This window comes from Cygnus olor, chromosome 21 (genome assembly GCF_009769625.2).
Source record: "Cygnus olor isolate bCygOlo1 chromosome 21, bCygOlo1.pri.v2, whole genome shotgun sequence".
NCBI classification, from domain to species: Eukaryota; Metazoa; Chordata; class Aves; order Anseriformes; family Anatidae; genus Cygnus; species Cygnus olor.
The window spans coordinates 5,049,402-5,073,007 of record NC_049189.1 but is presented as its reverse complement, the minus strand read 5'-3'; the positions used below and the strand labels follow the sequence as shown (position 1 = coordinate 5,073,007).

Below are 23,606 nucleotides of genomic sequence, written 5' to 3'. Positions count from 1 at the left end.
TGGAATTCCTTTCCAAAACTAATTCCAACACACTCAGCATTGAGAGGTCTGATCTTTCTTTTGCAGTTATCGTACTGTGCTGGCATATTATGGTCTGGTTGTCGTCTGGATGTGTGTGTACGTGTGTGTACATGTGCACATGAGAGTGCTATTGCAAGTGCAGAAAAATGTGGAAATGTGAATGTGTGGAAATGCCTGTGTGTGGGAACACGTGCAAGAGGCTTTTTGTGTGTGACAGAGGGCACGTGCATGCCTACGAACTTGTGCTCATGTGGGAGTATGTATGTGTGGGTGCATGTGCACGTATGTAATTTTGTGCTTGTGTGGGAGAGAGGAAGGGAAAGCATGGTAAAGTTATTTGAACCTGTTTGAAGGTCGGGTCTCCCCAAGGTTATCTGCTTTTTTTCCCTTGAATCTGTAAAGTAATGGTATTCACACTCACTACTTGAGAAGTGTTTCTTTTTATAGCTCTTCCAGATGACAAATAATGCCTGTTTTTGAAGTCCTTTTTAAGTCATTGTTCCCTGGACGCAGATACCATGTTTGGGTGCAGGAGGGGAACAGAGCGCAGAGCTATTTCCCCTTTCTGTCTGCAGGGAGCTTTACTGGGACTAGTGAAATTCCAGCCAGGATCATCCAAGGGGCTGCAGCCTCACAGCACATGAGCTAATAGGACACCCTCTCCTTCAAGCCCCGTGACACAGGGCGAGAGAAGCGGACTCAGCCACCACGGCCCACCGTAAGTGGTTCTGGTCGGGACCACGGGGGCTGTAAAACCCAGCCGAAATCGGCGGTGGATTTCCTGGAGTAAGCCGCCCCAAGTCAGCCCATTGAGAATAAGCCAAATTCAGCCTTGGAGAGCGGACAGGTGTCTGGATCAGAGCCACCCCTTGTTGGGGGCTGGGGCTGGTTGCATTTTGCCCATCCTGAAATATTTTGGGCGCTGTTGCCCCCTGTGGGCAGTACAGATGTGTGGGCAGCACACCAAGTTCTCTGCCCCCAGCAGACGGGCGCCGTGCTGCAGGCGCTTGATGACACTGTTCTCTCACCAAACCTTTGCTTTCCTAAAACCAGCCCCTTCTTCCCTGCCTTCCCTTACTCCTAAGTGTTTTGGCGAACGCTTCTCTCAGTCTGGTGGCAGCAATAGCTCCTCTGTGCCCAGAAACTGTAGCGCACTGGGTGAGGACAGGGAACGTTATTTCGTGCTGCTTGCCCAGGACAGCCCGCTGGTGCACACCACCGAGCGCCTCGCTCCCCAACCTGGGGATTTGGGGCACTTGTCCCCAGTGGACGCTGGGCTCGTCTCCATCTCTGGGGCCTGGCCACGGGTGTGCTGTCCTGCCTGCAGGTGGGATAACCGAGCTGCTGCTGCTCAGCGCCCGCGGTGCTGGCAGCCCCGTGTGCCCAGTGGCTGTGGTAGGAATTTTCTGTCACATAAAATGAATGGGGCTCTCGGGGTTTGGGCCAAAGGGGATTGAAGGTACCCATAAAGGTGTTCGGCTTTGTACTGGGAAAAGCTCAGGGGAAATGGCTTGTGGGAAAAACGAGGAGGACAGTGGAGAAATAGGGAACGGAGCAGGGTCGGCAGGATTCGAGAATTAATCCAGAAGAGGAGAGGGAGAAAGCCTGGTTGAATGGATAAACGGCCTGTGAGCAGGAAACGATATCTGACTTAATGTATTAGTCAGACAGAAAAATTAGATGGTGTAAACCGATCCTTCCTGCAAGGGGTGCTGAACTTTTTTGGTGACTTTAGAAGGCCGTGTTTACAGTAACTTCAGCTCGTGACCAGGCTATAAAGGCAGGCTCTTTGGGACGGGGAGGAAGGAGTGTTTCATTAACGCACACACCTGCCTCCATGGGCAACCTGGCCTTGCAGTTACCAGGCTTTTTTATTATAAGACTGTACTTTGTTTTTTAACATAGAAATATAAAATATGCATGTATATCGCTTATCAAAGATGATAACATTCACAGGTAAGGGAACATAAGTCCACTTTATAGCAATAAATTATCTTCCCCACCCTTTTGGACTGATTAGCAGCTGTGTCTCACCTCAGCTTTCTGGAGTTTTCCTTTTAATTTTTCACCTGAATTGTTTTCTCCATTTTAGCTGCACTTGTAGGGGGTGTTTTTATAAAAGCGCCTACAGGGATTTCCGATCGGTGTTCCCACTGAGCCCCTGAAATTACACAGTCAGTTGTGAGATGCTCGCCCTAAGCGTTGATTATCACAGGGTTTAATTTTAAGAACAAGAGGCAAAGGTTATTTTAACCTGCACTAGATTTCTGTTCACCTGTGTGAAGTTACCCCCGTTTGCTCTGCTTTGCACATTCATTGACTAAGCGTGTGTTAAGTCTTCTGGAGGCTAAAGGTGAAACTGCAGAGCTCTTCACCAAAAGTCTGGATTTTAAAACCTGTCTGCACGAAGTGGTGCACGCCTGCTGGGGACAGTTGGGCACACACCACGAGAGAGCCCCGTTTATCATTGCCACCGAACCTGATAAACCGTTTCAATCCGTGGAAAGGCAGCGTGTCTCCTATAGCACCAAGCCAAATTTATTAGTATTGGGGAATGATTCAAGTCAAACTTCAGCTTAATAGGTTACTAGTAAAGTCGCTACACTAATTACTGGTGCTGTTCCAGAGTAAAATGTGTCTGCGTGGTGGCATTTATGTTGGTTCCAACAATTGTGTTTTCCTTTACCGCTGCAGTTGGTCGGGAGCACGGTCAGGTGCTGCCTCGCAGTTGAGGTGGGGTAGCTCATTAAACTGCAGTAATTCAGCTACCTGAGATAATTTGTACATAACCTTAGCAAACAGGCAATCCCCAAACTTTTCCTATAACCTTTCAAGACACAGCTATAAAATCCACTTTTCCAAGTCCATGAACCTGTTGGGAACATGACTTCGTAATGGTCTCATAAAGAAACAGTTGAATAGCAGAGGGATCGGTAAGCAGAAACAAAACTCATTGTTTTCCCCTAAATCCACTGAAGGAAATAGGTGTGCTGAAGGAGATGTGTGCGAATCGTGATCCAGGACTTCAGAATGAGGTAGTCCCCGGAGATGAGCTGGCTCAGTAGTTGCTCAAAAGTCTTTGGTACCTCTCGGGACCTTTCCAGCACTGGTGGCTAAGCAGGCGCTCAGCTCCGTGGCTGCTGTGTGCCTGCTGGAGCCAAGTGAAACACAAAGATGTCAGATGCTTCCCACTTTAAATGACCTGTCTGGCTTTGGCTGTGTGAATGGCCCAGCCATTTTGCACCCAGGGGTTATTCCCTGCTTCCTTTGCTCAGGCTTTGTACAAATGCAACCCGAGCACCCTCCCCAGTACCTGAAGCAGAGCAAGGACTTGGGCACTGAGCCCAAGACCGCTCAGGAGACTTTGTTGTAGCTTCTCCAGCACATGGAAGGAGCGAGACAGAGCGGGGCTGCCTGGGACTCTGCTCCCACCTCTCCCAGGACTGACAGCATCACACGGAGATCGGACCAAAGCAGGTCCCTGGGCGTGCTGAGCGTCCCTCCTTCCTCTTGGGAACAGGCGCTGGCAAACGCTCACCCGCGGCAGCGCGGTGACCTTTGTATTTCCGTAGGTATCGCAGGTACAGCGTGTTTGTGCTGTTGGAACAGGAAGGAGAGCGCCCTGGAACCAGCCCAAAGCACCCACAGGGAAAGCCGGAGGAGCTCCGGGCACCCACGGGCTGAGCGCGGGGCTGACTGCGGCTGGGTCCCCGCGGGAGCCAGGACCCGTTACCCCGAGCTCACCGGGCTTTCTGCCCAGCCTCAAAACCACCCTCTGGTTCCAAACTCAAAACAGAACCAGGGTCCGGTGCTGTTCTCTCCGCTGGCTGATTTCCTGCTTTGTTCAGAGGTGTTTTCACAGGGAAATCGAACCCTTCATGCTCGTAGAGCCGGATTCCACTGGCAGAGCCGGGCGGCAGAAATGTGTGGCAAAGGCAGAATCTGGGGCTGGGAGCTGGGAGTGGGAGGGTGGCACGCAAGCTTTCATGAAGGATGATTTTCTGAAGGTGAGGAAGCTCTGCTGGTTTTGGTATCAGACTAGAGGACAAATGTTCCTTCCCTTTGATCTGTAGCCTGTTTCACCCTGTAGGATTTTCACAAGAGGATTTATCAGCCTGTACGTTTGTTAAGTTGAAGGCGGAAAGGGAAAATAGTCCCTTCAGTCTTTGCTAGTGGAAATTGCTCTGTATGGAAACCCAGTACACAATGAGAAATAAATAAATTGAAACCCAGAGCTGAGAAATAAACAATCCCTGTGGGAATAGTGTGATCACAGGAAAATAAGAAGAACAATAAATTGCCCTTCTGTGAGGTTTCAGGGCTCTTAAAAACCAGCAGATCAGCCTCACAGCTCCTTCTGAACGTGGTGGTGATCTTTCCCCCCATTTTACAGATGTGGATGCCGAGGCGCAGAGTGGCCAAGCAATACAAGTGCCAGTTGCAGTATTTGGTATATTTGTACGTTGCACAGCACAGCGCCTTTCAGAGATACCTGAGCTAGCTTGGTATCAGAAGAGTGCAGCTGTATTAGTGCAGGGATGTGTCTGGTATAATTTTCCACTGCTTGCTGTACTTCTTTAGCAGTAGCTTGGGTATCTTTAACCAGCATTGTATTGTTCGGTGCCGTCATACCTTGTAATCTGATTCATAGACTTCTCGGACCATTGTGATTTTCTGTCTGACCTCTTGCATACCGTGGGCTGGGGAATTGTCCCAGCCTCTGCATTTTGCGCTGGGAAGCAGGCAGCAGAAAGCAGCCCTGCCCAGGTTTTAGCAAGTGAGTCCAGATGGGACTACGCAGCATTTCCCACCTCTTGGCTTGGAGGTTTTAGGTGCATTTTTCCGGATAAACCAATTCTGGGCTGGTTCTATAATCTAGCTTCTGACTGATGCTTCTTGGCTTTACGGTGTTAAAAACAAGCGTGGGCTGCTTCTCCAGGAGTCAGGAATTTGGGAGAAATCTTCTAAAGGACAAAGAGATGAGAGTGGCCACCAGCTCAAAGCGGGGGGTTCCCCTGGCTCCTCGGGACTGGCCTCTGGGGGTCACTGTAACTGCAGCCAAGGGGCTTGGCCAGGGCATTAACCAGGCTGCAAGGAAAGCCCAGTTAAAGGCTGCGTTTCCAAAAGGCGGTGCAGGCCTGGCCTGGGCTCTTAAGCTGGTTCTTTGCTTGCACGAAGGTCACCATCTCAGCGGGGTTGCAAAGTGAGCCTTTCCGAAGCGCAGACTTGGCCTGTCGAAGCAAACAGGTCCTCCCGTGGTTGCAGAAGGAGGCTGTAAGCCTCTTAGAGGGCAGTGGTTTATAGGAAAAATAGCCATAAATACATCAGGCAACGGATTAGTAACGTGTGTGTGTGGGTGTAGTACATGTGCATACATATACATACAGACGTGCAGACACATGCAACGCTGTTTCTGCCAAGCTTATGCTAAGTGGTATCATTGAAACAAACTGCCAGCAGAGTTAGGATCTTTTGGGTGAAAGTGTATATGTTTGAAAACACAGCGCTAACAATATTTCCTTTGAACAGACCACTGGGTACAGATAGAATTCCATTGCAGAGGCTCACCAGAGAGTGGCCTGAATCAGTCTGCGTGCAGAATCTGGTGAAACAAGTCTGCGAGGCAGAATTTGTTGGGGAACTGCTGGTAATTACATTGCATTGGAGGTTGTTTGCAGACTCAAGGCTAACCTAAAAAATCTGAAGCATATTAATTATCGCTACCTGCTGCAAAGCCCCTTTCCCTACGAGTTGGTTTCACAGTGCCCTGGGCAGGGGGAAGGAGGGAAATTTGCAGACACAGAGGGAGAAATTGCACTGGCTAGGAATCAGCACTTTAGGCTTCCGTGTTACTTGGGAGCGGTGGCTTCCATTTTTGCCCACGGATCACAAAGAAATGCTGTTCTCACAGAAAAACTTCACAGATTTCAAAGGGAGAGGAAGATCCTGTGCGTGCTAGAGGAGAGTGGCATGCAGAGATGTAACGCGGAGATACAATATTTAAAGAGAGTAATGAACAACTGTGGGCTTGATCCAAGCGTCTATTGAAACTGATTAGACTCCTTTCCCAGACTTCAATGGGATCAGGTCCTTGATATTTTCTAAAGACAGATATATATTTAAAATTATTTAAGAAAGTTAAGATGATGGAGAGATTGTCAACTTCCAGCAGTGGTGGTTAGATAGTGTAACACCATCCTCCTAAGAGATAGATGCTACATCAAGATGATCAGGGAATTATGTGCATAAAATAAATCCTCAGGCTTCAAGATAAGAACACACTGCAGTTTCTTGCCATATGGTTCAGACTAAAATTTCTTGCTAGCCCAGCTCAGATTCTCTTCCTTCTCCTTCCTGATATGCTCCAGCTGAGCTCAGCTATTCTTGGGCTGGTTCTAAGCGTATTAAGAAAAATGTGTGTCAGTGCCCACTGCAGCCTGTTTTCTGTGACCCGAGTGTCCTGGGGGTGCCCTGTGTGGCCGTGTCTCACTCTGATGGCTTCGGGGGTCTCTGGCCGTGCCGGGGGTCTGCCTGCATGTGGCGAGGAGCAGGGCAGCGAGCTCGACCTGGCGAAAGCTTCGCCTCACCCCGACTGTGCTTCCACTGCCGTGGGAGGCGAGTGCTGGCTACAGCAAGGAGCAGAGCACCGGGAGATCTCATGGGGAAGAAATGATGGGAAAGAAGTAGTGGTTTGGGCCAAAGTGAGGAAGAACCTTCTCATTCAGTCAGGATAGAGGATTTTGATGAACTTTTGCAGTGGCCAGTGCAGTGTGGCTCTATTTCACATGAGCGAGGGAGAAAGAGAGAGAGGGGAAAAAAAGAGAAAGAGAAAGCGGTTAATTTGACTGAATAAAGATAAAAGAATGCAAGTGCTGCCGAGTTCGCTGTTTATCTGGACATTGTGTAATGCTGCGGAATCGGACGTGGCACTCGGGCTGCTGCACAGAACTGCCCAGGGAGGGATCGAGCCTCGCTGCTAGCAGCAGTGAGTGTTTTTCAGAGGAGACTTCCTCACCCCTTCTCCTCTCCACGAGGCATCCACTTTGAAAGCAAATTTGTGGCACTCTGGGCTTCCTAAATCAGAGGAGTTTGCCTTTGATCTGAGCAGTGAGTTTCTGTTTTCACCCCGCCACAGGGAAATGCCAGGATGCCTGAGCGCAGCCCTGACACACGCTGCCCCTTGCAGCCCGGCCGGTCTGAAACGACCCCGGGGATTCCTCCCAAGTTATTTCATCCTTCTGGGTTGGGACGGAGGGCTCCAGGTGCTTAATTCGGGAACAAAGGAGGGAAGGGAGCACTGCAGAGGTTGCAAAGCAGAGCAAAGCCCTTGGATTGCAGAAGGTCTGTGAGGTCCCGCCAGGTCTGGATTGATTAGTATTCAGTATTTATAATATCTCCATAATGGTAAAACAAAAGAAAACAAGCCCAGAGAATGCATTTTTAATCATCAATCATTGCTCTTTGTTTGTCGTGAATGAGCGGCGAGGGGAAATAGTCTCCCATAATCACCTCCCTTCACATCTCCTGCCACACGGGCCTCGCTGATGTGCTAAAAGGGAAATAAACAAACAAGCAGCAGATCTCCGACTAAATCCCAGAGACCTGGGTGCTACGTGGGTTATCACACCCGCAGACGGGGTCCTGTGAAGATACAAGGTGGGGGATGGATGTTCAGAAGCAGGAGACCGTGACAAGAAGTGAGCATCGATACAGCATTAAAAGAAGGAGAAAAAGAAGGGTTGGGGGTTCAGAGGGGCAGCAGGCGGAGGAGGAAGGAGCATCTTGGAGGGTGAGCAATGGTGAAATAATCAGTGACCAAAATGCATGTAAGGACGGAGACTTAACACGGGACATGGGACATTGGGATGGACAGCTTGAAAACCCACCTAATCCAAAAGAATTTCAACCTTTTCAGTACCTGAGGATCATGTAATTGTAGGATTTCCACGTGAAAAAAAAATGCTTTTTTCAAGGATAGCGTTCACGCTAGAAAATAACCATTGAAAAGCCCACAGTTTCTATTAAGAGCCCCAAACCCCGAATCTTATCAGGAGCAGCACTGCGCTGAACTTCTCCAATGGGATCCCCGCTTTGATCTCCCAGCAGTTCTCACAAGGCCTTTATTGTAGTCCCGAATGCCTCTTGGGAGGGAGGGAAACATTATAATTCTCCCTTAATAAGTGAGATAACAGGCTGCCGGGAGGGTAAGGCCCAAATTTCCTAAAGCAGGGCTGGTGACTCCACACCCACTCGGTGCGCTCAGCTGCATGTTCTCAGAGCCGGGAGCCCCGAGCCATCAGGACGGGCTGTAAGGAGCAGACACGCTACATCTGAACCCTATTGAAAAATAATAAAAAGGTAATGACTTTGTCATTACTGGACATGGGTTTGTCTGTTGGCGAGGGGGGAGGCAGGGGAGGTTTTCTGCATTCAGGCTATAAATAACGTTTCCCATTATCCCGTGCAGTTCCCGTGCATTCCTTAGCCCCTGCTTTGCCTCCATTTCTCTGGGCCAGCCCGTGGAGCCGCCCGTGACGTCCGCCAGGCTGGCACACGCTGCGGGGAAAAAAGGAGAGGGCCAAGCACACTTGTGTCCATGTGCCAGCACCAGCAGGACCACAAAGACCCCGAGGAAGGCAGCGATAAAGCAGTGGCCTCTTCTTGCCCAGGAGGTGGGTGCGGGGTGACCACACGGGAGCAAGTGTCAGCACAGGGCACATATTGGAGGGGATCACGTTTCAGAAGAGCCCTTCGATGAAAGCGCCTCCCTCCATAAAAGCTCTCTGTGATGCTGAGGGATGGAGTGCCGGAGGGTGCCGGCTTGTAGTCGGCTCGACTTCGCGCCCCTAAAACTGCAACGGGGCTGCGTGTGGCAGCTCCCTGAGCAGTTGGAAGTCGGTTGCAAAGCCTGGCGTTGAAGAAGTTTATTTAAACCAATTATTAAAAGGCCAGAATAAATCGTGGTAGCTCTGTCGTAACCAAAATACAGGCACTCACCAGTGCTGCCTCTCCGTTTGGTGGAAGACATTCAGAATTGCACATCTCGGTGGGTGGAGTTCACTGGGACAATGGGGACGGGAAAGTCCCGGAGAGCTGCTGGGACGTGGGACCCACCTGGAAAATAGCAGCACTTAAACCAAAGGTGTGTTTTTAAGTCAGTGTCCTGAAATGTAGATGCCTACAAGGATATTTTTAAAACTGCATTTATATAACTAGCTTGATATAATTAAGGACTGATTTCAGCTCAAACAAAATAACTCCTTCTTGCACCCAAATTGGAGTCTCCACACTGAGAATTGCATCTGTTGAACTAAATTAGTCAGAAAATCAGGACAGCTTTATGCTGTAAACAGACGTAGAGCCGTGGAGGATATTCCAGTTCTGTGTCCAGCTCTGCCACTGATTCACTGTGTCCCTAGGCAAGACTCTTAAGTTTTCCCATCTATAAAATGCAATAAAACCTGTGTAGGTGCCAGGTGATGTAGTGCTTAATTAATTAGTAAATTAATATAATGAACTCTAACTTGAAGGTCTGTATCAGCACAAATGAATTGTTAATATAAATTTTTATTATTTATTGCTATTTAGTTGATTATTTTCTAACACAGGCAGGCTATTACAAACATACAACTTCACACTTGAATTCCAGTTTTATTGTTGTTGTTGCTTATTTATTATTGTTTTCTTCTACATTTATTTATTGTCTTTAGTAGCCTCCCTTAGGACTAAGCCCCAAAGCAGTGGATATTACCCAGGTGCACAGAATAGTAAACTCAATGGAAAATTTGGGGCAGAATAGGACTTAAATGCCAGATCCTTCTTGCTAAACGCCAGGACTTCTGCTTGAACCTTTTTACAGATTCAAGGCAAATAAAGCAGATAAGAACGGATTCTAAACCAATTCTTATCTGCCCTACTATATACCAGCCAAAAACCGGTCTTAGTCTGTACACCTATAATATGCCCCACGCAGTTTCAATATTTTTATTACATGCTTACATACTGATAATTGTTATATATATTTCTAAACAAAAGTTGGAAGTTTCAAAACTCGGGGCCTGATCCTTTTCGGTATAAGTCTTGCCCCACTGCTGCCAGTGAAGCAACGCCTGCTGCGCTCCGCGGCTTTGGCCCAGGGTACGGAGGGGACTGCTCCATTTCTTCTTCCTGCTGAAGTCTGCACGTGCAAAGAAATAGTTAGTTGCCTGTGAGAAAATGGCCCTTGACAAACAATAGCCACAGGTTATTCTGTGACTACTTGTGCCACTCTTTCGATAAAAAAACGAAAGCAGATAATATTGTGTTCGCGGTTGAAAAAATGCCTCCTCCTCCTGTGCAATTACTTTTTATTTTCCATTACGAAACTAGGTAAATCCACAAGATTTTTCTAGTGCATGTCTGGGTGATTTCTTCATTCTGCCAGGGAGTTGTGAAGCAAGAGGAGAGAGAGGTCTTGGGTAGCACCTTGGTCTGCACTAGGCTTGGCAAAGGTCGCTCGGGATGCCTGCTGGCCAGGGGGTCGTCCATTTGGGGTGGATGACTGGGTCCGGTTCGGTGGACCAGTCAGCCTAGAGCTCGGCCTCCTCTCTTACAGAGATTAAATGTCCCTTTGACTGACGTGGCACGCAGGGCAATGTTAAGTGTGCCAGCTGCTCTGGGTGGTCAGAAACGAGGCATCTGGGCCTGATGCTGTATTGCCCCGTGCCTCAGAGCTCCAAGAGCCCCTTTGGTGCAGCCCTTCGTCTTCCCCTCTGCACAAAGTGGTGGCCATGTCGCAGCAGGGTGAGCTGAGGACAGCGTTCGAGCCTTCAGCGTGTACTTCTGTGCTTTTGTCATTTTATTCCAGGCCCTTCTTGTGTTGTTTTAGCACCATTTTTCTTGTGTGAGTAATTTTGTAAGGCTAAGAAAGTTTTCTCGGGCTGCACGTGCACGGCTCAGCCAGGTGGGAGTGCGTCCTGGGGTATGTCCTGGCTGGGAACACGAGGCATTACTGTCTGGCCTCTGTGCTCAACCCACAACAGCTCTGCTGTCCTCGATCCAAATACTCCGTTCTGTAGGGCTTGCACTACCTCCTCACGCTCATATCTCACTGCTTCCCAGCAGTGCATGAAGGAACTTGACAGATCCTCGCTCTCTGTGTCCTTGCACCCCGTAGGCGATCGCGGCGTGCCTGCACAAGCTGCAGCCACCCCACCCGGGTGGAAACTAGAGGACCCCAAGCAGAAGGGGGAACCGTTCTCAAAGCTGGGCTCGAGAGAGAAATTTCTGGATTTAGCTGCGAGTTTTGGGCAGCTGACATAGAGGACAGTCTAATAATGAGTTTGGATGTTATTATTGCTAATTGCTGAATGATAAATAGCAAGAAAGGTGTCCTACAATTTCAGTCCATGGAAATTTATTTGAAATATGTAGTTCAATACAACCAGCGTGTTATGGGCAGTCAGCTTGCAGTGAGCAGGATGTCCTCTCCCCAAGGGCAGCAGCTGATGGTATAGCTGCGTGATACGGTAACTGAAGAAAGACTGGGAATACATGAAACCTTTTTGGAGACGGAGGGGCATGTGGAGCCTGAGCTGCCAATGGTCTTGTGCAACCAAACTGTTTGTTTGTTAAATGTTCAGGCGAGCAGGAAATAGTGAAGGCAGGACCCATAGCTGTGTAAGGTCTCACTGGTTACAGTACGTACTGGTAAACTGGAAGGGGAAGGGAAGGATGGTCATGTCTACGATTTCCTTTTTTATTTTTAATTTTTCTTTTTTTCCATTGTTGTGTTATATAGTCAAAAAAGAAAAGAGCAAAAATGAGAGACGTTTTGGTTAGAACGGAAAAATCTTCAGTCCCAATGAGGCTGAAGTGGTCTGGTTCGAGTCAGATCCTGAGCAGCAGGCAAGGAACCTCCACTGGCAAAAAAGTGAGTCTGCACGGAGCTGGCCCACTCCTCACACACATCTCGCTCTGCTTCTGCTAGCAAAGGCTTGGTGGTGAATTCACCAGTGTTCTTAAACCATTGCATTGATGTGGGGAGAAAGAAAGTTGTCTTCTAGTGGGCATCAGAGAGAAATTTGGTATGTCCAGAACTGGAAAAAGGCTCTTGAGGTTGCTTCACCAGTGGCCATATTGCTCCTTTCTTAGTCTTTCCGTGTTTCAGACCCACTTTTATGATAGATGCAGATGCCAGTGCTTATGGTTTGGGGGCAGTATTGACACAAGAACACAAAGGACTTCTGAGGGTGGTGCCTTATTACAACACTAAATTAGCTGGAGAGAGATTACTGCACCACTTAAAAGGAACTCCTGCAATGGTTAAATCTATACAACATTTTCATCCACTGTTCAACACGGAAGTAAAATTGCTTTGGGTTGATGACAGGAAGATGCTGCATAAATAGTTAAGTATGCATCATTTGCAATTTGCTAAATTATTTTATTTCTATCTAGACCGGGCTGTGCAAGGTGTCATTACCTCATGCTCTATCTGATGGAGGAGCCTTTGCTGGGAACTAACATGGCCGGCACCAGCCCTGGGCTGCACGGGGCTTTGCGCAAGCGAGCTTCAGAAAGCAGGGACAGAAAGGTCAAAAGACACCCGCGAAGCTGCAGAGTGTTGCTCTGAAACCGGTGCGGAGAGAGCTTTGGGGCAGGCTGTGCTCGGGCTTGAAGCCGTCTGAGGGGCAGTTGTGGGGTGTCCGAGCCCTGCCGCCTGCAGGGAGCGGCGAGCTCTTGGCGAGACGCGCGACCGCCGCAGCACTCCGTCCTGTCCCCAGCCTCTCCTAACTAGGGCACGCCACGGCGCTCCAAAATGAGCCGACTTGCAAGCAGAAGACCATTCAGTCTGTGCTCAGCACCTCAGATGAGAGAAATGCAAAAAAGCGAAGGAGAGAAAATAATAAGAAGTAAATGCAATTAAAAATAACGATTCAGACTTAATTAAAGGGCCCTCTTCTCCCAACCCTTCATTCTTCAGGGATGCCTCATAAGGAGAAGAATCCATAGCTTAGGACCTGCTCTTTCATACTTTTGTACCAGAAGCTGGGACACTTCCTTGCAGAAACTCACGGTTTTTAGCCTGACAGTGTCTCTCCAGCATATGAATTCAACAAGTTTGGTCTTTTAACTTCAGGACGTTGTAGGTACTTGCTGCAGTCACTCGAACAATCACACAGTTCTATTTACTTCAATTATCCCATTTTCATCTCTATTCTCCTGCTTTCTTATTGTGAGCAGGTAAAAATACATAACCACGGAGTGACAAATACCAAACAATATTCAAATAAACAAAAGCCCAGATTCTGCAAAGACGCAGGCGCTTTAAACGCTCCGAGTATTTCCCCAGAAGTACGGCTCTCCGCTGTAAATTCAGCCTGGTTAGAAGTCTGGTCTTCGCAGGGACCTAAATATTTCACGGAGGAGATGTACATTGCTGAACTTGTCTGTTCAAAATTCATGAGTCAGACCCCCCGCCAGCTGCCCAATTACAGGATTTTCTCAAAAGCTGTTAAAAATCCATTTCTTTGGAAGGTTCCTACTTGTCCCCTGGCTTCTGGGGCTTTGGGGAGCACGAGGCCACATTTCCAAGCTCCCTTGTGTAAACACAGGCGCTAGAAACATGTCATTCCAGGAGCTGGGATCAAAGCAGAACACCAAATATTGGAAGACTCACAATAAAAGCTCAAGAGCTGGCAGCGGTCCTGCAAACACTCATGTATATGAGTCACTTTTACTCACATGAGTCGTCACATCGAAATCAGAGGAATTAGACTATTATTATTAATTATTGTTATTATTTACGTGTGTGGCAATAGCACGTAGGAGCCGTGATCGCGGAGCCGGGCCCCATTGTGCAAGGCACCAGTAAATCCAGCGCAAAACCGTGGTTTCTGCCCCAAAGACCTTCCAGTGCAAGCATCTGACAAGAGACAACAGGTGGAGACAGACACAGGCAGGGAAGCGCACGGGAAGAGCGAGGCGCTCCTGCGGGAGGCTGTGTGTGGGTGTGCTGACGCAGAGCTCCCTGCTCCCAGCGAGTGAAGTTGGTCGAGAGTTTACAGGTTTGCAGGGCCGGGGCCTAGGGCAGCCCGGATCCTGCAGGCCAGAGACGGAGGCAGCTGCCTTCAGCGGCGCTCAGCCCCGCGGACCGAAGCCATGCGAAGGCGGTGGTGCCGGTGCCATGGGGTACCTTCGTGTGCCATGGGGTGCTGGGGAGCCATGGCTCTTGCTGTGGATGGTGTGGCGGAGCTGCGGCCGCAGAACCTGCACCCATAGCTCCGATGTGCGTTAGCTGGCGCGGTAGGACGAAGGACAGCTGAGATAGAGAAGGTAGAACTGAAATCCCCTGGTTTCAGAGCGCAGAGGTGGGATGCCTGCCGGCTGGCCATCCGGGTGCACGCACACGGAGGGGAAGCCTTGGTTCTGCTCCTGCAGAGGCGTCCCCCGATGCTGGCCCAGAGCAGGGGTGCCCCTGGCTCTCAGACCCGCTCCTCGGGGTGCTGCCGGGACCCAGCCCCGCACAGGGCAGCGCTGCGCACCCCGGCCAGGCGGGTACCACCGGCGGTGGGAGTGGGGGTGCAGCCAGGGGGTGCCTTGCTCGCAGCCTGACAGAATCCGGGCTGAGAACGTAAGCGAAAGAAAAGTTGCGAAGTTCGTAGCCCAGGCGCTGGACGCGGTGCTCAGGGAAAGCGGCTGGGAACGAAGGGCTCGGCGCCCGCGTTAGCCGTAGCGCTGGGGATGTGAGGTGAGCAGGGCGCCGGGATAAACAGGGGAGATCTGCCGGGGGCTCGCAGTGCCCGGCGGGGCCGAGCCCGGGGGCGGGGGGCCGGGGAGCTGCGGGCCCGGCCGGGCCGCGGGCACCCCGCCGCTCCCTTTCCCCTCACCGGCGCACCGCGATCCGGTCCGGGTTTTGCGGGCGCCCCTCCCTTTACCCGCCTGCCCTGCCCGCCGGGCGCCCGACTCCGCTCCGTGCCGGCTCCCTCCCCTCCAGCTCCCCCCCAGCCCCTCTCCGGGCGGGCCGGGACGAGGAGGCGGCGGGGGAATCCGGGCCGCGTTTTGCACCGCGCCCGCCCCCCTGTCAGCGATAGGGACACCGAGCGAGCGGAGCGGCGCGGGGAGGAAAAATCCGGGATCAGGGCAAGTTTGATGGCGCATGCGCGCTGCCGCCCGCATCCCAAACACACGCACATTGCCCCGCGCTCCCAAAGTCACCAAAGCAGCCCAAGTGCAGGTAAGCCCCGCCGCCCCCCCCCCGGCACCGCCCGGCCCGGCCCGGCACGGCTCGGCACGGCTCGGGGAGCGCGCGGCCGGCAGGTGGGCACCGCCGCGCACCGCCCCGCAGCGCCCCGCGGGGCTCGGCGGGGAGCGGAGCCGGGGGCAGCGCGGGGAACGGCGGGGCCGGGGGGTCCGGGGGGGGTCCGGGGGGGGAAGGGGGGGACGGGGTGCGGAGCTCGGGGAGCGGAGCCCAGCCCGGCCGTGCCCAGCCGCGCCCGGGGAAGTTTCCGCCGAGCCGCCGCCGCCGCGGGACCCCCGCAGCCCCCCGGCGGGCAGGGGCCAGCCGCGTCCCGGCCCCCCGCTGCAGCGAGCGGCAGGTTATTTTTACCCGGTGGCATTTGCAGAATGCGCAGCTGATTTGCCAGCCGGAGCCAGGAAGTTTTTTCTCCCCCCCCCCCCCCTTCTCCTCCCCTCTGCCCCCCCCACCCCCCCCTCCGCCCCCTTCTCTCGCCCCCTTGTTGCCCCCTTCTCCCCCCCGGGGGGGGTCCCGCACGGGGCCGGGGGTGCCGGGGAGCCGCTGCCCGGGGCCGCGAACAGGTGGCGGGGCCGTCACTCAGAGCCCGCCGCGGCCGCACCGGGAGCGCCGCTCCCCGCCCGGACACCGCCGCCGGGACCCCCCCGGGCACCTGCGGGGAAACTTCGGCGGGGCTGCGCCGCCAGCCCCCTGCGAGCCCCCCCCCCGGGTCCCGGTCCCGTCCCCCGGTCCCGTCCCCGGCCGCCCCCCGCTGTCCCCAGCTCCCCCGAGGCGCCCGTCCCCTGGCCGGCTCCGCCAGGTGCCCTAACCCTAAAAACCCTAAAAACGCTAAAAACCCTAAAACAATTCCCCGCAAAAAAAAAAAAAAAAAAAAAAAAAAAAAGCAGCTTTGGGACTTCTTTCCAGGAGTCCTGCCTCTGCTTTCCGCCTCCCCTTTATTTATGTGCTGCTGCCACCTTGTTAGCTACCCGAAAGGTGGCTTGGAAGAGTTTATGGGGGAATATTGCTGAACTTCGGTAATCAAGTTTCCAGATCTTATGCCTCCTGTTTAATTTATTAGACTAGTTATTTATTCTGTTGATGATAATCTGTTGCTGGTTTCTATGGAGATGTTAAACTGATCTCTTTCAGAAATCAAACTCCATATGCACTAAAACGTTTAAAGGAGCAGTGTCCCCTTTTGTTTTCAGACTTTGTACCTTTTCGGTGCTTTTATTGGGCTCCTGTATGTTCCATATACTGAAGTCTGAAGTTGAGGCTTTGTGCAAGACAGAGCTTATTATGGCTAACAGAAAGTCAGGGCTTTGATCCTTTTTTTGCATCATCATTTAAAACAGATCATTTTTCCCCCCTCATCACACGAGATAGCAGAACCCTTTCAAGATCAAAGCGTCCAGCTAAAAACTATTGTTTAAAAAAAATAGAAAAAGAGCCTGTTAAATTAGGGGGATGTTTCCTTAATCTGCTTATTTTGTTCTAAAGGTTTTTGTAGCAGTGAAAACAACAACAACAACAGCAGAAACTTGTGGCAACTATATTGTTATTTTTATACCTCCCAAGTCCTTTTAATGTTAAAATAAGTTCAAAGTCAAATATCCCTAAAGATAAAGTGCTTGTTAGGGTGTTTTTATTACTTGGTTTCCGAATGTGGAAGGTCAGAATCCAGAAAGCAATCGCATTAGAGAAGGTTTTAATAGCCTTTGTCTCATCTTAATGAGAGAGAAATCTCAAAAACATTTTCCCCGCAACATTTATCAATTATTTTAGAGAAGTCTCTCTGCATGTAACTCACTTTCGGGTATTCGCTAACTTATCCATCGCGTTCTTACATGTGATTCCCTGCAGTATCACTTCTTACAAAGTAATTGAGGTGAGAGAAGGAAAAATTGTGGCGTTTAAAATCTGTAGAACTCGTACTGGGCTGATGTGCTGGTCAGGCTGACGGACGGTGCGCCCCAGTTGGGGTTTTTGCTCATCTTCTGGAGCAAAGTTGAAAGGTTTGCAGAGAAAATCCTACCAGCACGCTGCGTGCTTAACGTAGCAAAAAGCCCTTCTTGTACTTTCTCATGGTGCCTCTTCAGAAGGTTTCCCCTGCCTGAAACAGAGACGTTTTTCCTCTCGGTACGCTTCTACACTCATCTTAAAAATAAAGGAATAATCCCAGAGGAAATAGTGCGTGGAGCCCTTATAACTCAAATATATTTGTTGTGTGTTTGTGGATATATACATATATTTTACATATATATATACGTGCATATGGAAAACACCTAGGTGGTTTATGAGCTGTCCATACTAGACTTTATCTATTTTTTTCCTCGTTAATTTTTCTCTTTTTTTTTTGTGATTCTGAGTGTGGTGGATCATTTAATTTATTTTTTTTTTGTAAATCTTCTGTTTATTTGTTTGATTTGAATTGCAAACAGAATTGACTCTGTCAAGTAAAAAGAGGAGGGGGAAAAAAGGAAACGCTATGGCTTTAAACTCAGGAGTTTGCATATTCTCCTTGTATCTTTCCCCTTTGCTAATTATTGTGTTGTTTTCAGAGCAAATATGTCATATCCATGGCGACCAGGCAGGTTTATTGTCTTTCAGAAGCAATAGCTCACATAAGTAATTAATGACTTCTTTTTTTTTTCCTCTGGCTTAGGTTAAACAGATCATTCAAGGAAAGTCATATCTCTCTCTCCCTCTCTCTCTCTTTTTTTTTTTTTAGCCCAGTGACATAAGAACATGAGTTAGAACAAGAAAATACTTTAACCAAGAAGTCAACAGCTTATTTTTCCTCATTTCTTTTTAAAAGCTCCAAGTGTCAGCTTTCCCCACACATGACGTTGTCATTCTCGCAGTTTCAGAGCGAAGCCTTGGTACAGGGAAAAGCCACTGAAAGCTGGAGTTCAGTTGGTGGCTGTGCAGCTGAGCAGAGCGTGTGCGTGGCTCTGGGCGTACATGTGTGGGGAGGAATTATTCTTGCTTAAGGGTTTTGCTGTGCACTGGGAAAAAAAACATTTCCCTCGCTCTTCCCCCCTCCCCCCCCCCCCCCCCCCCCGTTCTATCTGCATTAAAATCAGTGTTAAAATAAAGGTGTGTTTTTGTATCTTACAGATTGTAATTCAAACAGTTTCCAGGAAAGAATTAGTAATTCATTTTTATATACGGCATATATACACACACGCTTGAGCTCCACCCAAAACAATCAAGCTAGCTGGAAAAAAAAAACTTATTTCCTTTTTCTTTTCAAGCCCAAACAAACTTGCACAGTGACTTTCAAAAGCTTATTGCAAATAGACCCCCATTTTTGCCAGGAGTTTGCTGCAGGTATGGATCTTGTCCTTTCCCTTCCCAACTCTGTTTCTTCCTATTAAAGCAGAATTTGCTATCTGTCCGAGCCAGGGGCTGGTTATCCGCTGTGATTTACTGAGGTGGTGATTTTCTCCCCCCCGCCCACCGGCACCCTCACTCCTGTTTTGTTTTTGCTAATTTCATTTTCCGAAGGATTTATACACGGTCCAGCTATATAAATTCCTCGGGAGATAAAAGCGCCGCACACTTCCATAAACAAAAGCTTTTACTCGCATCCCATGTTCCTTTTTTCTTCAAGTAAAAAGGAAAAAAATCCTAAAAGCAAAACCCCAACCCATCTGACTGAGGCAGGTATCGTAAGTGTATGCTGGTAATGATTCTGTATTCCACAATGCTGCTACTTTAACTTTTAAAATCTGTTTCCTTTCTGGTTTGTAACATTAATCAAAGAGCCGCTTCCTTCCAATTTTTCCACAGACTGGGGCTAATTAGAACCACTCGAATCATATTTTGTAAATTCCATGTGGATGTTACTTTAGGTTTCAAGATCGCAAATGCCTCAGGTTCAGCCTGCCTAGGCACTCGCAGGCTTATTTTTATTAATGCTCCTGCCTCCCAAACCAATGCATGGTTTCTCTCCATCCAGCTCAGATAGATCTGTGGGTTCGCACGTGGGGTGTGTAGGAAGCAGACGGTGCGGGTTAAGAAAAAGGAAAGCCAGGAGAGAAAGGGATTTTGCACCGTAGTTTCCAAAGAGCAGCAGAGAAGCCCTAAGTAACGCGAAGCTGAGGATTCAACAGACTTGATAATTGAGCCCTTAACCTCCTGATGTCTATATCAGAAAAAACAGAGCCTAGCAGAGGGAGACAAAGAATAAAAGCAAATACTGGCTAGGAGGAAGCTGGGGAGACGGCCGAGATGTTGAAGTATAGTTCAGGATGCGTATAAATCTCTATATTGCGTTTCCTTAGGCTCGGTTTTTCCCTCTGGCGAAACGCAGCAGGTTTAAAGGTGGCTGTGGGAGAGCCCTGATGCTTCTAACGCAGCCGAGAGCCTGGCGTTTGTGTGGCACCAACAGCTCCAACTTGGGGAGACCTCAGGAACGGGCGCTCCTGTTTCCCTCCTGCCTTTTGTTTTTTGAGGACTGGCTACTGATTTTTAACAAACTCTTCGTGGGCAGTTAAACAGCCAGAAGTTGGGAGTTTAAGGTCGTGGTTGTTAGGCTGCGCTAAAGGGATTTGAATCGAAGCACTTGGAGCACCCGGCAGGGCGAGTGCCTCCTCGCCGTGCCCCGGGCTCTCCATCCTGCCGCGGGCACCCCGGTGTCGGGGGCAGCGGGCTTGTGCCAGGGACCTCCAAGTTCACTTGCTTTTGGTGGAGAACCCTGCAGCTTCAAAGAAAAGCAAGAGCGCATCGTAAATTTTGCTAAAATTAATCAACCGTTTAAGAGCTCCACGTTAACGAGGTTTTCCAGGCAAGCAGCTTGCTTCTCCTCTTCTTCTTCTTCTTCTTCTTCTTCTTCTTCTTCTTCTTTCTCGTTCAAAGTCCGAGAGGGCTGGGGGAGAGGGGGGAGAGTGTGAGCGAGAAGGGGAGGGGGTGGGATTGGAGTAGAAATAATAAAAACAAAAAAGGCTGGATTTGTAGAATATAAATCCTCATGTGTCCTTGATCCATATTGTCAGGTTTTTTTTTTTTTTTTGGTCGGATTTGTCCTGTGTGCCTTTGACGGAAAAGGCACGTAGAGAGAGAGAGAGAGAGCGCGAGCGACAGAGGGGGAGAGAGAGAGACGTGTCACTGCTTTGGAGCTCATTATCATTCTTAATAAGTCTTAAGGAATAAAGAGGAGCATTGAGTGTAAATGCTGGGTAATCCTAACACTCCTCAAGGTGAGAGGAGTCTCGAGGACACAGAGAAAGAGAGCGAGGAGGAGGGGGCTGCTGCGGGGGCAGCAGAGGAGGTGTGGATGGAAGTGGTTTCAGGGAAGGGGCACGGCCGGTGGGGCGCCTGGCTCCGGGTTGGGCTTTGTCCCGCGGGCCTGGACCAGGGAAAGTTGGCTCCAAGTTGGCATCCCAGAGGCAGCTGGGACCGTGGCCGGCCTGCGGGGTGAGCTGCGGGCCCGTGGTGGTCTCCAACCAACTTCGCTAGGAGGAAGGAGCCCGCTGCCCTGGCGCTGGAGGGTCCCGCGTGGGTTGGTGAGCCGGCCGTGCCTCGCCTCGCACCGTGCCGCCTCGCCGCTTCCCTCCCTGCCCACGCCGTGCTCAGCTCCCCTCCAGCTCGCCCTCGCTGGGTGCCACGGCTCCTTCCCTTCCTCCCGGTTTAACGAAGCCGCTGCCCGCGCCGTGCCCCGGCGGGCAGGATGCGGCCGAGCGGCGGCGGACACTAGGTGGCTGCCTGCGAGGCGCTCGGCTCATTCACTCCTGCTGGTGGGCTCCTTTATTCAAACTTCAGGCTGGCAGCAAAACGCGGAGAGCTCTTTGAACGCGCCGAGGATTCAGATGCTGCGCTGCCTCCTTGGCAGCCTGTTCGCAGCCCTGTCGGAGGCTGTGAGCCCGTGCAGAAGCGGGAAGGAAGGCACCGGGGAGGCGAAGCCAGGGGCTGGGCTGCCTGCTGCCACCATAAGGAGTCGGGAACCTGCCTGCGCCGCCGGGTCCTTCCCTCTCCAGGCAGATGTCAGCGCTCTGAAGGGTGCACGTGTGCCTTTTGGGGAAAATATTTGAGGGTTGGCAGAGCCCTTCTTACCGTGCCGGGGTGGAAGGGAAGGTGCTGTGCCCACAGCCATGCCCGCTGTTCCTTCTCTCTGCTCTCTTACCTCAAGTCCAGTTACAGGCATGTGAATTGGTTTTCCTCCCGCAGTCTGTGTTCTCTCTGGTTCAGCCCAGAGCGTCTGGCTAACGTAGGATCTTTGCCTTTTTTAAGTGACTCTGCGTACCTCGGAGCAGGTGGGAAGGGGTGGCGATCACTTGGCCTGGAGGAGAAGCCAAGTACAGCGAAGTGAAGTCTTGCTAAATGCTGATTTTCTGGGCCCAGGTGCTTGGCTTCAAGGTTAAGTGTTACATTGGTAATATTATTAGGTATTAAGTTATTAGTAATAGAACTGCGGGGCTTGCCTGTACTTGGCAGGGAACCACTAGGGACCTGTATTAGGGCTGAGTTCATCCCGGTCACTCCGGTAGTGCCCTTCCAGCGTGCCCCAGCCTGGAGCTGCAGGCAGCAGCAGGGGGCACGAGTGCAGTTTTTGTGCATCCCCTGCCTCCCGAACCGTCCTGAGACCACGGATGGCTTGGACCGAGGAGGGATGGGCCCTCGGACTCAGGGGTCTGCCCGCAGCCCCTCACGCTCGCCCCGGCCGATGGCAGGGGGTGAGATTGACAAAAGCTAGTGCCTTTCGCGCGATGGCAGGGGGCGAGGTGTCAGCTAGGGCCTTTCACATGTGGCTGAGCCGGGCCAGCCGAGGGCTGGAGGTGCGGGAGCCTGCGGAGGCCTCGTGTGTAACCAGCACGGTAGGAGAAGGCCCAGTGTCAGCAGAGCTGTTAGCAGTTTGGGACCTGCGGCTCCTTGCCCGCGTTGGCATTTTGGGGTGGTTTCCCCCAGCAGGTATCCTGATTTCCTTCTGCCACCGGTGACCCTGTGTTGAAGTAAAATAAGTTGGTTCCAAATTCGGAGCCACGGGGCCTGTCATTCCGATGGCAGTGCGAGAAGTCACCTCGGAGCTGGGCTCTGAGGCTGCTCCGCGTCCTTCTGGCCGCGGGGCCGGTCCCGGCGCTGGGGGAGCAGGGAGGGCGGCAGAGCGCCGCGTGTGCCGGCATCCGTCGTGCTCGGGAAGGAGGGAGGGAGGTGAACGCTGCAGATTTTGGGGGGCTTTTCTATTTTGGGCCCAATCCTCCGTAAGGACAGCGTGCAGCGGGAGCTTAGCAAGGAGAAGGATGCTTAGCGGGAGCAGGGCTGGCCGGCCCGCGGTACCAGACGGCACAAACCCGCCTGGGTCTGGCCCGGCCTCGCCTCGGAGGTGCAGGTGGCAGTTGGCTGTCGCTGCTAAGCCACTTGTTTCTTTCCTGCTTTTCCTTCTACAAGCAAAGGGAGCAGGGTGTTTTACTCCCTGTCAGCCCCGCGCCTTTCCCAGCATGGCGAGGCAGAGCCCTCTGAGCAACACAACGCGAGCGTAGGTGGCACGAATGCAAGCCGAGCGATGCGATCGCGGCTCGTGGCCTCAAGCTCTCTCCCTGCCACCCTTCTCAGCCCGTCCCCGTGCCAGGGGGAGCGAGGGCTGCGCAGAACCTCGCTTGCCTGCTCGCTGGATGATGCGGCTGGCAAACGGCTCCCGGCCTGGCTCCCCACGGCGGCCGTGTCTGCAGAGCATCCTCTCGGAGGGCTGCTGGTGGCGAGCCCCTCCCTCCGCCGGTGCCTCCGGCCGGCCGGGCTTTATACGGGGGAGCAGTGTCCTTTCACACTGGTGAGCCAGCAAAATCTCTCCCCGGGGTTATTGTAACCTCTCGGCAGCGATTTGCAAACAGGAGTTTGGAGATAAAGTCTCGGTGCCGAGCTCAGGGCCAGTAGGGCAGATATGAAGCGGCAGGTTTATGAAAGGGAAGGTGTATGAAATGCAGCCTGCATCTCCCATTTCACTGCACTATGCCAAAACACACAGTTTCTTATTTCAGTCACTGTGATCTTTCAAGGAGGTTAATTTCCATGACGAACTCTGGGCCACGTGCTCGGAGGATTTATCTAATTAGACTGACACTTTTCTTTTTTAAAAAAGAAAATTAAGCTGCACCTTGGAGGACTTAAGTATTTTAAACTGTGGGAGCGGCAGCAGGCAGCGTGATCCCTGCTCGCAGAACAGGGAGAGAGGAAATTTCCCCTTTTCCAGTTTCCCCTTTAAGACTTCACTAAAGGTCCCCGTGTACTTAATTTCCGTACATGGTGGCTGGATGCTAAAGAGTGCTTTATCCTGCCTGAGTGAGTCCCTAAAGCCCCAGCTGGCTCTTTAACTCGTGTAAACTATTGATGTTCTGGGCTGTTACGTGTTCGGGACAGAGCGGGGGGTAAA

General features: G+C 51.2%; 1 protein-coding gene across 1 annotated transcript in view; it reads left to right on the top strand.

Moving 5' to 3' along the window:
- Positions 1–15,076: 15,076 nt before the first annotated feature.
- The window catches only part of CASZ1 (castor zinc finger 1), a 183,646-nt gene continuing 175,116 nt past the window's right edge, over positions 15,077–23,606 (top strand). The window contains exon 1 of the mRNA XM_040533267.1: positions 15,077–15,238. The gene's annotated coding sequence lies outside the window, so the exon portion shown is untranslated. The remainder of the gene's footprint in view (positions 15,239–23,606) is intronic.